Source organism: Sciurus vulgaris, assembly GCF_902686455.1.
Source record: "Sciurus vulgaris genome assembly, contig: HiC_scaffold_177_arrow_ctg1, whole genome shotgun sequence".
Lineage (NCBI taxonomy): Eukaryota > Metazoa > Chordata > Mammalia > Rodentia > Sciuridae > Sciurus > Sciurus vulgaris.
Window position 1 is genome coordinate 992,886 of NW_027632876.1, and position 16,843 is coordinate 1,009,728.

At 43.8% G+C, this 16,843-nt stretch overlaps 1 pseudogene across 1 annotated transcript; it reads left to right on the top strand.

The window, feature by feature from the left end:
* The first annotated feature begins 513 nt into the window (after positions 1-513).
* On the top strand, positions 514-1,798 carry LOC306652323 (mitochondrial nicotinamide adenine dinucleotide transporter SLC25A51-like; annotated as a pseudogene). The gene has a single exon. The product of its transcript is annotated as a mitochondrial nicotinamide adenine dinucleotide transporter SLC25A51-like (transcript).
* The last annotated feature ends 15,045 nt before the right edge of the window (positions 1,799-16,843 follow it).

Here is a 16,843-nt window from a genome sequence, read left to right on the forward strand (position 1 = left end):
CTGGAAGATATTTTCATGGGGCACCAAAGGTGCTGGTCTGAGGGCAGATAGTCTCAGACATGTCTGTTCTTCACGTTAGAGCCACGCTACTTGGCACAAGAAGCGACAACTTCAGGATAAGGAGTAGGAAAGAAAGGATCCTGTATGTTGTGACCTTTGACCTATGCCTGGACCTATCTCCCAATGTGAATAAGATGGACTAGGCTCTTTGGGGCACAGTGGCTCATGCCTGAAATCCCAGCTGCTCAGAAGGCTGAGGCAGGAGTATCATGAGTTCAAAGACAACCTCAGCAACTTAAGGAGACCCTGTCTCAAAATAAAAATTAAAAAGGACTGAGGGTATGGCTCAGTAATTAAGTGCCCCTGGGCTTAATCCCTGATAACAAAATAAAATAAAATAAAAACAAAATAAAATTAACTGGATTAGGTTCTTCCCCCAAATCACACTATCTATAGGAGCATCAGGCCATACTGAAGCAGGCTCATCAGGAGCATGTGGGCGGGGCTCGCTCGCCGCGGTCCTGCGGGCGGGTGGCTCGGGCATGGGGCCGGGCCAGCAGCCATGGAAATCCAGTTATCAAAATTGACTCCAGAAGAAAGAACCTGACAAACCAGTAACAATGGAAGAAATTGGGAAAGTTGCCAAAAAACTATCATCATACCACCAGGCTCAGCTGGTGTCACAGGTTAAAAAAATCCTTCATGAAGACGAAAGATCTTAAGCAACATGATGGATTCAGAAGCTCATGAAAAGAGGCCACCAATCCTTACGTCTTCAAAACAAGACATCTCCCCTCACATAACAAATGTCCGTGAGATGAAGATTACTTGTGTGGCTGCTGCGCAGCTTTCAACAACGTATCCATCACATTTCCCATCCAGAAAATCCTGTTCCGACAGCAGCTCTATGGAAACAAAACCCGCAATGCGGTGCTTCAGTTGAGGAGGGATGGATTTAGAAACTTGTATCGTGGAATTCTCCCATTAATGCAGAAAACCACCACCCTGGCACTTATGTTTGGTCTGTATGAGGATTTGTCTTGCCTTCTCCAGAAGCACGTCAGTGCCCCAGAGTTTGCAACCCCTGGCGTGGCGGCAGTACTTGCAGGGACAACAGAAGCCATTTTCACTCCATTGGAAAGAGTTCAGACATTGCTTCAAGACCACAAGCATCATGACAAGTTCACAAACACTTATCAGGCTTTCAGGGCATTGAAATGTCATGGAATTGGAGAGTATTACCGAGGTTTGGTGCCCATTCTTTTCCGCAATGGATTCAGCAACGTCCTTTCTTTGGTCTTCGAGGTCCCATTAAGGAGCACCTGCCTACCGCAACGACTCACAGTGCTCATTTGGTCAATGACTTATCTGTGGAGGTCTGTTTGTGCCATGTTGGGATTCTTGTTTTTTCCAGTTAATGTTGTAAAAACTCGCATACAGTCTAAGATTGGTGGGGAATTTCAGTCTTTCACCAAGGTTTTCAAAACAATCTGGCTAGAACAGGACAGGAAACTGACAAATCTTTTCAGAGGTGCCCATCTGAATTACCATCAGTCCCTCATCTCTTGGGGCATAATCAATGCTACTTATGAGTTCTTGCTAAAGGTTATATGAGAGGAGTCATTGATGAAGTGCCATGTATCAACTAAATAGACCTAAGAATATAATTTGACCTTATTACTAATTGGCTCAAATATAAGTTCGTGTCACTAAGTCCAGGTTGCTTGAATTATGGGCAAAGTTAATTTCCATAAGCCTCAACAACAAAAATAAAACAATAAAAAGTTTCAGTAGGAACATTAAAAAAAAAAAAAAAAAGCATGTGGGCCCAGGAGCATGCTGCTCATGGGTTCTCAGCCACAAATTCATGCTCCTAGATCCATCAGCAAAGTTCTGGAAAGGACACAAAAGCCACTGGCTGAGCTTGCTCTGAGAGCTGCCCAGTCCCCTGCTTCTGTTTGGGTTGTGGTTACATCCCCCTTCCCCAGGTCAGGCCTGCAGCCATCACTGCCCTCAGGAGGAGCTTTCCTTACCCTGCTTCTGATCTTGCCTGGCAACCTGAGGCAGTTCTTAAACCTGGACATGGGGACAGACCTTCTTCCATTCTGGATCCTGCTTTCCAGAGCTCTGGGGCCTGCAGCCAATGCTTGCAGGAGGAAGGAAACCCCTGATGGTGCAGACATGGATTCCACTAGTGTCACAAGGAGATAATACCCAGGACAACCATGCGCCAGCTGTGCTCCACAACAGCTCTGCTGTGGTCCTTCAGGCAATTCCATTTCTGCAGCAAGCCAGCATGAGAAGCCTGGGCTGCCAGAGAACCTGCTGGAGCCTCCAGCCACCTGTGTCCTCCAGGGCAAGGCCTGGACACCTGCTCCCTGTCCAGGGGCCTTCATCCTTCCTGTTGAGAGACAGCTTGCCCACCACTACCCTGCCAAGCCTCTCTCTGTGGTGGCACATGACATGGGAGGACTCCAGCTCTTACAGGGCAGGACGCAAGCTCCTACTCAGCATTGGTTCCTTCTCTTTGGACTTTTATAATCTTGTAATTGTTTCAGCCTTAAGAAATACAAGGTGCTGGAAATTTGAAGTACTACACTGCTTTGGCAAACAAATTCCATCACCCCCACTTCACCAGTACTCAAGAGCCTCCCAACCCAAGCCCCCTTCAGCAACCACGTTATAGAGAAAAGCAGGATGTGGAGGCTTCAGGTGCACCACATCTCTAGCAATGACTAGAGCGTGTCCTGAGATGGTCCTGCTCTGTCAGTGTCTCATGGCACCTGCCTCTCACAGTGGCCACAGTGGATGGCTGGGAAGCCTGGGCTCTGGGTGTCCCAGACAACATCACCTGCCTCCTGGATGTGTTGGCAGATTCACAGCTGCCAACATTTTAATGTGAACCTGAGGTGGAGGAACGGTGAGGGCCAGGAATCATGGTTGGGAGCACACATATTCTAATCTGCTGTGTTTTTCTTTGCATTTCTTCACTCCAAAGCATCCTTACAGTTAAGCCACACTCAGATTGTTATCGTTCATTCACATGAAATAACAGACCAGGAGCCCTAACTTTAAAATAACAAAAACACTCAAGTAACTCTTGATGTTGTTAAATAGAAGATAAATATTGGAATGTTTCTTTTTTTGCCAACATTTTTTACATATTTGTGGAACCATTGAGGGAAAACTATAGTCTGTGAAGGGGAAAATCAGAGTGGACATGGAGGATTTAATTGAGAGTCTGACTAAATTACTCCTCCTGTGAAGCTTTCCCAGGGAGAAGTCACTGCATTTTGGAGGCAACATGGTCCTGATAGTTGGTCAAAGTTTTTGGCACTTCCTACAACTGACCACAAATAAAAGGGAAATTCCTTGGTTATGATGGACCTCAGGGCAAACAAAGTCATTTCTGGTGAACAGGGACTCTTTTGTGCCTTCAGGGAAGGGGTCCTGAGGTTCCCTAGAGGCCTCCCATGCAGCCATCCAACCCACCTCGCCCATTCCTGGAGGCCAGGTGGACTCCGCCAGCACCTTTCAGGTCTGGGCCTCTGGAGATGACTTGAGAAAGAAGACAGCACCATGGCAGTGTCCCAGAGGGCCCTACGATCTCAGGTGCAGGACTCAACAGAGGCAACAGCTGCTCATGGGGGCTGGAGGGGGAACAAATTCAACCTTTTCCCCATGACAAGGGTTAAGGTGCAGGCATAATTCCGCCAAGAGGAGAACTCTGGCTGGGTTTTACTTCTCTCTCAATGGAAAACAATGCTGGACAGGTGGTTATTTGGCAGCAAAAGAGGGCTGTGGGTCCCCATCAGCCAGCACACAGCCCTGCACTGTGGATGCTCTAGACATGTCAGCAGACTGAGGTAAGGAGAGGGAGTTGTGCCTTCTGGATTCACAGCTTAGATGAAGGAGAGCTCACAGCCAGATCATCTGCAGATTTAGTTTTCTCATGTTTATGTTTATGCATTTAGAAGGACAGGAGTTAAGCTGTTTTTACATTACTTAATAATCACTGATCCCCAAGCATGATTTAAGTTGCTTAGATCATTAATTTCCCCCAAATAAAAAGATCCATCAAGGTTATAATAACAAGTAGAAAATGACCATCTCTTTTACTAATTCTAGTTTTGATGATGAAAATAATAATTTCTGCCAGTTGAGCAGATTCCATGCAGACAAAATCAAAGCATTGTTTGGATCTCTCATCTGTCCAGGACACACTGACAATAAGCAGTGATCTGGAGAAATGCCAACCCTTGGAGGCGAGGCTACACTTTCAGCCCATGGTTAATATGAGGCTGGTAGTGGGGAATGTTCTTCCACAGGGAAATGAAAGACAAGCGATGCCCCCAAGGTACCTGGTGACTTGAAAGAAGTAGGCTGTCTCCCTGAGTGCTGGGACAAGGACCAACTAAAGCCGGGTGGCAGGCAGCACAGGGGCTGGGAGGGTGTTTCCAAGTTCACCTCTGCTCTGGCCCTCACACTTGCCACTTTGGACACTAGCCTGGTATTCAACTGGCCATTTGATAGAAGGGAGTTCAGTTATTTTGGTGGCAAAATGAAGGTGGTCTTAATCTTACAGACTGAAAACTATGGAGCAGGAACTACAGGGTTCTCCTGGGGGCTAAGTGGAAGACTCCTGTGGAGGACGCTGTGGCTTGTCAGTTTGTGCACATGTGTACCATTGAGTGGACTTGTAGCAATGGCTGGGTTTATGTTGATATGCAAAAGCACGTGGCTATGGACAGGTAACGGCAGTGGACACAGTATAGACATGGGGATATGGAGGGGAAGTTGGCTGTGGAAACGACAATGGACGTGAGGGGGAAGTGATGGAAACACGATGTACAGTGGAAGGATGTGTGGGCTGTGCTCTGCATGGTGGGGTGACACTGTGGAAATAGTGTAGACATGAGTTGGGGGAGGGGTGGGGGGGGGTGAAGATGTGCAAAGGACGTGGGCCTCGATGCAGGCTGTGTGGTAAGGGGGCCTCACCTGCAAACATAGGACATGTGATTAAGGTCAGCTCACCCCCTTCTCTGCCTGACCTTGAACATCTGTCCTTTCTCCTGGCATGGAAATTGAATTTCTTGCAGAAATGTGTGATCAATGGTGGCCTAACACCTTGCTTCTCTCACTCCCACTTCCCCAGGCCTGAGCCACTGGGTGCTGTCAGCACATCGTCACATACCTACACTCAGGAAGCTTGCCTCTGAAATGGGGGCCATGACAGACAGAAATGGTAGAGACAATGTAGCTGAGAGGAGAGAAGTATTGACCAAGTCCTCAGCTGGCTAGTGAATCCTCCTTCCCTTGGGGCAAACGTTATAGTAAAAGTAAGTCTGCAAATAAAAATTCTTCTTCTCCCAATTCCCGCCATCCACACACCTGCTACAGCTAAGCCAGGTTTCTTCTTAAATACCACAAGCTTCTAGTTGACTGGCCTCTGACAATGACTTCTACTGACTCCAGTAAAATTCTCCCAACTCATGAAGGCACAGCTGGCCCATGGCCTCTCTGCACTGTCAGGTCCAGTCAACAAGTGAATTGTGTGGTGAGCAGATGTTCCACCATGCAGGACAGTGAGGAAGGTGTCACCTCCATCATCCCCACCTCTAGCTCACACACCCACTCACACTCGCTGTAGCCCTGAGACTGCAGTGGCATCTCAAGACTGTGTGATTTGTATTCCACACCCACTGGAGTCAGGCCACATTCTTTAGGGAACTTCGAAGACTCACTGTGGCTCTCTTGGGAAGCCCATGGAAATTACACACCAGTTGCCATGTGCGTCTTCACTGTGGTGTGGCCGGAATCAAAATTCCTCTGCCATGTCTGTCAGAGCCGAGAGCTGGGAATCTCTCTGAAGATCAGTTCTTCGCTGGTAACCTCAAAGTTCTGAATTTCTTCCACATGAGCCTATGGACTCTTTTCTTTTATTGAAAGGCCACATGACAGATTTGGTTAGGCAAGTGGAGTTCTTCAAAAGAAGTCTTTTAAGTTCCATCATTATGCCAGCATTCCATGTTAAATATTCTTCTCATAGAATGCCTATTATTAATATTATCCTTGTGGAGAATATTCAAGGGTCACATAGGAGAGGCTGGTTTCAAAGGCATTCCAAGTTCTGCAGGAATAACTGCATGTATGGAAGTCTCTTTTTCTCTTAGGAGGCCCCAGTGTTGGGACCTGGCTGACAGCTCAAACTCAGATCTGGGTCTGTCCTTTGGGGTGAAGCCTTTTCTCAGAGGCCAGTCAGGCAGTGAGAGGCTGGACTGAGGCCTCCTGTGCTGAGAGGCGGGACTCAAAACACTTTGGGAGCAGAATTCAGAAAGAAAAGACATCCAGCAGAAGTGTCCACCAGTGTGTTGAGTACAGAGATAGGTAGGGCCACCTGGGCCTTTCTGTCCACTCCCAAGTATCAGCCAGGGCTCTTCAGAGAAACAGAACCAATGGACTCTTTGTGGAATAGATATGGGCACACACGTGGAAACGGGATGTGGAGGGGACATGGGTATAGAAAAGCAGTTAGATGTCCATGACCTCTCTGTATGGCTTTCCCATCCTCAACTTCAACCAACCATGAGTCAAAGATACTTGGAAAGCCATTGTGTCAGTGTTGAGCACATACAGAGGCTCTCCAACTTCATAGCTGCATGGACACAGTATGGACATTGTGACAGGCATTATAAGGGGAGGATGTATAGGGTACACACAAAGACTATGCCATTTGACATCAGGGACTTGAATATATGTGCATGTGTGTGTGTGTGACAGGGATAGAGAGGTTTCAAGGAGTTGTCTCACAGCACCACAGGAGCTGGCAAGTCCCACGTCCACAGGGCTGGCTGGCTGGCTGGAAGCCTGGCTGGGTCTCAGGACACCATCCCTTCTGCTCTGAGAAACCAAAGATTTTCTCACTTAACACTTTCAGTGGATCAGATGAGATCCACCCATTATCAAGGATAATCTCCTTTACTCAAATCAACTGATTATCCACAAATACCTTCCCAGCAACAGAGAGACAAGTGTTGACCAAATGATGGAGCACCACAGCCTGGCCAAGTTGACACATAAATTCAACCACCATGCCTGGCCAGGCTCCAAGGTACCAGCACTACCCCTCTCTTTCCTTGTGCCCTGATGATTTTACCCCTGATTCTTCATCCACAGCCAGCCTTCATCGCCTCCTGGTAATGTGGCTCTGATAATACCTTCCCCATATCCTTCCCTTGGATTCTTCCAGGTGTCACCAGCCCTTTCAGGTGGTCCTGCCCTGAGCTGCCATAGGGCAGCATGGCAGTCCACACATGGCCTCTTGCTCTGAGCCTGCTTGTTTGGGAGCCAGGGAGTTGGGAGAAAGTGCCAGGATCATGATTCTGGCTGGCACAACCAGTGACTGACTCAGAACCAATTTGTTTTGACAGTGAAAACCCAAGACAGGCAACTGAGAGGATGCTCCACACAGGAAAATATGAGCTGGCCCTCTCAGTGGAGTTCAAGCCAAAGTCACCAAGGGTCCAAGAAGATGCACCACCTCCATGGGCCACATTAAGCACAGGGATGCCCAAGAAAAAGTCTTGACTATAAAGTGGCAAGATAGGAGGATAGACAGGCCACTGGGTAACTTGTGAAGGTCAGAGCACATTTGCTAGACAATTTGCCAAATGCCCACCTGAACTGGAGCCTGTGAAGCCCAAAATCCGGTTCTGTAAAGCCAGTGCTCCCAAGGCTTACCCACTGGGGCAGAGAGACGCAATGTCCACATTCCCAGCCCTATTTGAAAAGTGAGTATAACTCCTCATATGGCATCTTAAAGATGTCAACAGGGACAGGGCGTAGCTCAGTGGTTGAGCACATATTTAGCATGCACAAGGCCTGGGTTCCATCCCCAGAACCAAAAAGAAAAAACAAGGATATCAATCAATGTTATGAAATCCACAGAAAAACAATAAGACTCCTTTTCAAATGCCAAATTCAACACAAATCCAGCGTGTCCCCCCCGGAGCGTTCCAAGCCTAGTCATACCCTGCAGGAATGCAGGTTTCCAAGGCAAAACTCAAAAGGATTTTAGGGAAACTGATAAAGAAATGAACACATTGCATTGCCAATTATGAGCAGGTATCTTGTAGCATACTGATCCTGCCACCAAGGACAACTATAAAAGCTGAATGGGAAAAAAATCTGCTTGAAGATGTTGGAAACCAATCAAGACAGCCAGACTGAAGGCCACGAGATCCCTGGGGAAGGAGACAGCATTGGGTGAGCCCTCCTCGGATGCTTTTTCCCACTGGGGTATTTGCTGATTTACAGCACAAGAGGCAGAGGCAGCTGGGAAAGGGCAGCCTAGCAGAGTCTCCAGGGGTGAGCAGACAAACCTGGAGAGCAGCAGAGCCAGAAAGCCAGGACTGAGGTTCCAGGGCCAAGGGAGCCCAGAGGAGGATTCCGGCAGTCCGTGCCCCATTCCTCCTGGATCTTTGTCAATTCAGAGCTTCCCAGAGAGGGGCAAGGGGAAGAGAAACCAAGAGGAATGCAGCTGATAAGAGCCTTAAAAGCTAAGCAGGGATTTTGTCAGACTTGCAGCCCAGGGGAGAACAAAATGAATTTCAGAGCCCACTAAAGAGGGGCCCAGCAAACACTGCAGGCTGCCAGCTGCAGTCCAGATGAGGGTCAGGACAACCTGAACAGGGTCACCCTTCCCCAAACAGATACCCTGCCTGGATGGGGCCCAGGGTCTTCCCATACTCTATCCTCTCAAGAAGACAACAACAACATCATTCATGGATTTATCACACCACTTTCATGTCCAAGACATTTCATCCCAGGGAAAAAATATCAGACAGGACCTGCAATAGACATAAATTATCAAAAATCAAGGGAAAAAATGGTAATAGGAACAGGCTCACAGGTGAGCACATACTGGAGTAATCAGAAATGCACTTTAAATAAGTATAAATGAACATGCTTAAGAAAATAGATAAAAGAGAGAGAATTGAACCAGAGAGGAGTGATCTATGAGAAAGGATGGAAATGATAAAAATAACACAGAACATAAGAATACAATCAACTGATCCAATTGAAAATTAGCAGAAAAGAAGACAAGTGAAGTGATAGATCACATAAAATATCCAATATTGGCACCTAGGGAAAGAACTGGAAAATACCATGAAAAGCATGCAAGGTATTTGGAACGGGGGGGAAGAATCTAGTGCACAGCAAACCCAAGACTGTGCTAAAAACACCACTGAAGAGATGTCAGCTGAGAATGTTCTGATTCTGATAGGAGAATGTCAAGATGTTCTATAACCCACAGAAGAATAAATACAAAAACCACCTCACATTAAAACTACTGAAAATCAAAGATATGAAAGAGTCTCCAAAGCAGAAGCATCCAAGGGTAAACAAAGAGTGACACCTGTCTGCAAGAGAATGGAGGAGGCCAGAAACAAGGGGGGATCTTCAGCATGCTGGAAGGAAATAACTGCTACTCTAGGCATTTGTGCTCACTGAAACATCCTTTGAAAGTGGAGAACACAGGAAGTTAGAAAAATGAAGAGTATTCATCTCCCTTTGATACACACTAAAACAAACAGCAAAACAAGTTCATTATTTAGGAAAAATAAAATTACCATCCAAAAGTATGGTAATGCAGGAATAAAAAAGAAGAATGGGTAAATGGGGAGGAAAATCTGATGACATGATGATTATGCAAAACAACCATGATAATACTCAGAGGGTTCAAAGTGTATATAGAATTAAAATACACAACATCAAAAAGCTGATTGTGTAAAAAGTGAAGTATAATTAATAATTAAATTATCTGATATAAGAATAGGAAAAAAATGGAGGAAGCAAGTAGAACCCAAAGAAAGAGGTCAAATACAATCTCTTCATGCCAAAGTTTATATTAAATGTAAGTGGGATAAATATGCCAATTAAATGACTGATATTATATTTAAACAAATTTCAAAAGCCTAACTACATGCTGTTTACCTATATGCTAGATGATTCTTATTTAAATCAAAAATAAAGATAGATCCCATGTGAACACGTGCACAAGGAAGGTTCATATGCAGATTTTACTAAATCAGACAAATAGACCTTGAATAGGATAGATTGCTAGAAATAGAGAAGCTGATTCCATCATGATGAAAGTCCAACAGAGAGATAAACCTAAATTTGTTTCTCCTAAATTACAAAAGCCAGAGAGAAGCAAACTGAATCATATTCATCCACAAACTCCCTGGGTTTTTAGCACAGCTCACTCAGTGGAGATAGAGAAAGCAGAAGAAGTAAAATCAGTAAGTTCATAGAGGATTTAAGAACCACAGTTAACAAATCTGAACTGTTCTCCGCCATGATGAATGATAAAATTATGGCATTTGCAGGCAAATGGATGAAATTGGAGGATATCATGCTAAGTGAGACAAGCCAATCTCAAAAAACTAAAGGACGAATGATCTCGCTAATAAGCGGATGAGGACATATAAGGGGGGGTATGAGGGGTTAGCGTTAGGGTAATGGTTAGGTTTAGGGTTAGGGATAAGGAGGCTGGTAAGAATGGAGAAAGAAAGGACTGTAAGAGGGGTGGGAGGGGTGGGGGGGAAGGGAAAAAATAACAATGAATCAAACAATATTGCCCTATGTAAATTTATGATTTTTAATTAAAATAAATAAATAATAAAAAAATCTGAACTGTTTCATACATACAGAAGGCCACTCCCAACAACTGAAGGACAAATATTTTTAGAAGAACACATAAAATGCCTCTTAAAACATCCTTCATATTGAATCATAAATGAATCTTGACAAATTTCAGAGTAATGAAATCCCTGAGTATGTTCTACAACCAGAGTGGAGTTGAGCTAGATGTCAATAACAAAAAGACCAGAGATTCCTTCCTAAATATTTGGGGATCAAGTGATGATATTCTAAGTACTGCACAGTTAAAAAAGAGATCATAATGAAAATTAGAAAATAGTTTGAATTGAAGTGAATTGAAAATGAACCAAAAAATAAACCCAAGTTTGCGAAGTGGCCCTAGAAAGAAATTAGTCTTGAATTCATAAACTGGAAATATGAAAAGGTTGAAAAATCATGATCTGAACCAAAAATGCTTAATCTCTTTGGTCTCAAGAACTCTTTGTAATCTTTCAAATCATCAAGGGTTCAAAAAACTTTTGTTTATATGCAACATATCTCTCATTATTTAGCATATTCTAAATAAAATTTGAGGAAAATTTAAAGTTATTTATTCATTTATTTTAAAACAGTAACAAATCTATTACATACTAGCATAAATAACATCACTTTAAGAAAATAACTATATTTCTAAAGCAAACTGCTAAGTGAAAAGGTTGGCATTGTTTTAAATTTTTCAGAAGTGCTCTAATATCTGGCTTAATGGAAGACAGCTGGATTTTCATATTTACAGCTACATTCAATCTGTTGTGTTTTTATTGAAATATATAAAAAACAACTCATACATATATGTAGTTGAAAAAAAAAGAAGCACTTTAATATACTTGTCAGGTAATTGTCCATGGTCGTCTCTGATGCTACACAAAAATTTTTGCAGGTGTAGTTTCTTAAAGTCAGTGTGGGGTGAACCCCAAGGAATGCACTATTTTGTATTCCATTACACTGAAAATCATGGGTATATCTACACATTGAACAGGCTTTTCATCATGCACAGTTTGTAACATTGTGCAATGGTCACTTGGAAGATATCAATTAACTGTATTATGTAGATCTTTCAAATGCTGACACATCTTTATTCAACATTTTATATTAATTAATATCTCTACCTATATCATTGTACAAGTGTTAAAGTATTGAGACGGGAGCTTGACAGTTCAAGCGTAATGTTGATGGGAACAATTTTTCCACTGTGTCTAGAACCTTTCTAATTTTAGTACTTAAATTCCAGGGACCCAGGAAATCCTGGTCCCAGGCACACCAGCATGGTGATGATATTGGTGAATGCAAACTTGCCAAGTGTTTAAATTTTACTCAAGTATTTGAATTCTATCATTAGCAATGAATACTCAGTGGTTTTTCTTGAAATAACAGTCTCATTTGATTCCTGTTTTGAAAAAATTCAAATTGGAATAAACAAGACTCATCTATCATTTTTTTTAAATCCATGAAAAAAGTGGCTAGTTCACTTTACATCTCAATCACAGAAGTCTTTCTTTGAGGCAGTCATTGGACTTCTGTATGTAGCAGAAATGCTTTGGGCACATTTCCATTTTGCCACACAGAATTTTAATGCTAAAATTCTTACCATTCATCAGTATATTTTTAACTGAAACCAGTGCTTCGTTGGCAAGTGCATGCTATTAAAGACTATAATACAGTATAGTTGGGTGCCACTCTGCTGATTCAAACCATGGTCCCAGTTTTATTCACCAGTGCTTTTTGCACCATAAGAGTAAATGAAAACACAGTAGAGAAGTAATGATTACCATAATATTCTCTTAGTATTATTATAAAAATATTTTAAAATGTCCTAGAGACCCCTGCAGTTCACAAAAGATGCTTTGAGAACAGTAATCTGAGTACACATATCATGTCTCTAAAAATAATAAGCAGATTGAACCGAAAGATGTGAAAAATGTAACAGAAATTAAGAACTCAGTAGATGCTGCAGAAGAAAGAAGAGCAAAGATCAGCAGAAACCATCCCAATGTAAACAATACAGAGTACTTGCACAATCCAGGGCTGGCTCTTTGAGAAGCTTTCCAAAAGTCACAAATGCTTCCTGCAAGAGTGGAGACACAGCACCCATTCCTAGAAAAAACACAAGGACATCCTTATAAATGTTGCAAACCCTAAAGACACACTGAAATGACATTTGAACAACTTCATGTCAAGACTTGGAGAATTTTCAGTGGAATATGTAAAGTCATTGAAACATTCAAACATTGAAAACTGACTCAGGAAGAAATAGAAACTCTGAAAAGCCCAATGTGTAATTAAAGAAATTTAATCTGTAGTTTAAAGACACCCCAAAGGAAAAACTCAGTGTCCAGATCATTCTCTGATGATTCTGAACATTCAAGAAAGAAATGGTATTGACCTTACAAAACCTTTCCAAACACTAGCAAAAGAGAAACGTATCCCCAGCTATTTTTACAAGTCAATATGTTTTCACAAGGACATTATAAAAATTACATCTCTCTCTCACACACGCAAAGATAAAATAAGGAATCCCAAAAAAAGCATACAGAATTATGTCATATGTATATGTATTATGTGTATGTATGCTTGTATGTACAAACCTGTTGTTCATTTCTTAAAAGTAATATATGTGAAGGAGTAATTTGTTATTCAGTAGGGCAAGGATGGTTTTTCTAAAAAATGGTGCTGCAGCGTTTGATATCCACGTGGAAAAGAGGAAAATGAACCCTGACATTTGATTCCCACCATGAGATCGGTTGCTGAGGGACTGCAGACCCAAAAGTAAATGATATAGCCATAAAAGCTCTCAATGATGGTAAGGGAGGATGTCCTTGTGACCACTGGATATGCAAAGATTTCTTAAATAGAAGGCAAAAATTATTCATTGTAAACTAAAGATGATTAACTGAGTTGAATATAGAAATTTCTATACATCAAAAGACAGCATTGGAGAATGAAAGCGAGGTGCATGGGGAGAAGATGGTTTCAACATATTCATCCAAAAAAACACTCAGATCCTGGACATAAACACACTCCCACAATTAAATAAGAGATGAAGAGCTCAGTTTAAAAAAATAATAGTTGAAAGTACAGTCCATGTAAAGAAAAGTGATAAATTTTGGTCTTTACCAAAATCAAAAATATTGCTTTGTGTAAAGTCCTGTTAACAGGATGGAAAAAACCAAGCTACAGAGTGAGAGAAAATACTTGCAAGCCACACTCCAGTCATGAAGCAGGGCCTGGAACATATGAAGACTCTAAAACCTTCAATCCACCTGGGGAGCCACAAGCTCATGATGAGGCATGCCACTAGGGAGGCGGCAGGGTAGTACCTGATACCTGGCCACGAGGGACAGCAGGTGCAGAGGCTGAGCCATCTCCACACCTGCTGAAAGATCAAAACAGCAGAGAACACCAAGTGCTGGCGGAAAGAAATGTGTCACAGGACCCTTCCTGGTTGGCAGGAAGGGTGAAGCCACCCAAGAAGGAAAAAACTTCTGCAGTGTCATGAAACTCAATGTGCAGGTGCTGTGTGACAGAAGTGGAACTCTGGGCAGTTTCCAAGAGTGAGAGAAACTCCCATCCACACAGAACCGGAGGTGAATGTTCAGAGCCCCAAAGAGGGCCACTTGGACATCTTCAAAGGGCTGAGTGAATGAGCATCCATCCCATGAGCACTGCTCTACCACAAGGACCAACCATCAGGGCAGAGAGTGATGTGGATGACCTCAGAGAACTCTGCTGAGTGAAAAGCCAGTCCAGGATTGCCTGCTGCATGATTTCATTATATGACATCATGAAGGACAAAATTACAGAAATGTAAATGCACTAGGAGTCACAGGTAGCAGGGTTGGTGGGTGTGGCTACACAAGGTCCGCGTGAAGAACACCTGCAACAGGGGAAATGTTCGTAACATGACTTAATCACATAGACGCCCACATCCTGGTTGAGACACTGCACTGCAATTTTTTGTCTGTTTATGACTTAGTGTCATTAGTTATCAGTTATTAGTTATTAGTATGCATCTGTTGCACACCTTAATGGACTTCAGGTGATTATTTCCACTCATGCAGGATACTCGGATTCAAATCAATGCCATTAGCATCTCCCATTGCCTGTGCATGTGTGAGCTCTCTCTTGCAGGTTAGAGGGAGCCATCGTCCCCTCTGTGCTGCAGAATGCCAGAACTGGCCCCTTGTCTCTGTTCCCAACCTCCCCTCCCATGGACACACTCCTCACCACTGTCCTACATTCAGGTCAAACTACTCTTGGCCTCCATGTAGGAGAGAAAACATGCAATGCTAGTCCTTGTGTGTCTGGCTTATTTTATTTAATGTAGAGTCCCTCCAGCTCCACCTGGGACACAATTTTTGAACCACGTGACATTGGGGAATTGGTGAAGTGTTGCCAGAGTCTCACATTCTCATTTCTTACAGTGCATATGGTTCTGTAATCACCTCAGATATGTTAAAAAATGAGTTAGGAAATGACTGTGAACACCAAAAACACCAAAGAACTGATGTGTATTCCAAGAAAGGTCTCAACAAATGGCTCCTGATCCTTTTAAATAGTGTCGGACATCATTGTGATTTAAAGCCACACACAGACACCACTGTTTATGTACCAGAATGGAGAGAGGAAGAAACTGACAAGAGCAGGTGTTGGCAGAGGTGAGGTAACTAGGCTCTCACTCCCAGCTGGTGAGAGCACAATGAGTGTGGGCTCTCAGAAATCTGCTGGACAAAGTTCGATAACCCAATTGCTCCCAGTCTGTGGCCCATCAATTCTGTCCCTAGATACATGCCCAACAGGAATGAATGCATCGTGGTCACCCAGGATGTATCCAATAACACCCATGACAGTGCTGTTTGTAATAGCCAAAACCTGGGTGAAAATCCCATGAGTATCCACTGAATACATAATTACATGGTTTTTTTTGGTGTAGTAGAATATTATATGTGGCATAAAACAAAGGACTCTTACTATGTGCAACCACATGGAAAAATCTTGCAGCAATGCTATGGAGCTAAAGAAACCAGATGAAAAGGTGGAACAGTAGATCAGGCATAAATTCATTCACATGAAGCTTCAGACCCCAGCACAGCTAGTGCCTGTGGAGAGCAGTGAGACGAGGCTATCTTCAGCAGAGCAGTGACTACCCTGGCAGGGGCAGGGGCTGTTTATAGTCTTGGCAGGAGAGAATGGCAGCAGACTGGTGTGCTGGGAGCACTTCGATGAGGAAGTCCTGGCAAGACCCACCTGTGCAGGAGAGAGGAAAGAGGGCATGATGGACTCAGAAAGCCAGAGAGACCTCTGGTTCCTGGGAACCTCAGTAGCATCCCCCATGTGGGCGTGGAGACCTCAATGACAAGTCTTGTCCACAGTAAAGTTTTGGGGGGTGCATGGGGATGCTGAAGAGACCTCAGCTGATTCAGTCCTGGGAGGACAAGCCCAGGGTTCCACATGATGACAGCCCTGGCCCCTGACAAGGACTCACATGAACAGTCAGAAACGCATCATTGGTGTCTTAGAGAGGAAGTGTTTCTTGGTGATCAGGCAACACTGGGCAGTTCTGCTCTGTCATGGCTAAAAACACAACTGGTGCCCCGGTTCAGTAAGAAAAACCTACACATTTGTCTGAATTGTATGCAATGTTGCTTTTCCCCACTGTCCACAGAGGCTCACCAAAAGGCCAGGCTCCCACTGTTCTGTGTTGGCTCCACCTTCATGCCAACATGCGCTGTTGAGGGGTGACTTGGCTACCGCTCCCAGGATCTTCACAGTTGTTACAATTCCTATCCAGTATATGATGTAAGGGGGGCATGTAACTAAAGACTCAGTTCAATTTTCTAATGCTGATTCAATGATTCACACAGATTATTTTCCAACCCCTCTGCCATGATGGAACAACCTTGTTTGCTCCAGATGTAATGCATGGAGGGCAGGATGTCAGAACTGGGCCGATGCTGGCTGGCACACACAAGCCCACCTAAGGTGCCCGTGCAGTAGCAGCCCTGGAGGTGGGGCTGTAGCATTCCAGCAAGTGGAGTCTTCCTCCTCAGCTCAGATGTGCAAAGTCAAAGGCCCCAACTTTCTTTCTTCTCCTTCTGTGTGAAGGACGTGAGTGCTCCTGTGTCTGGAGCAGCCCTGACACTGG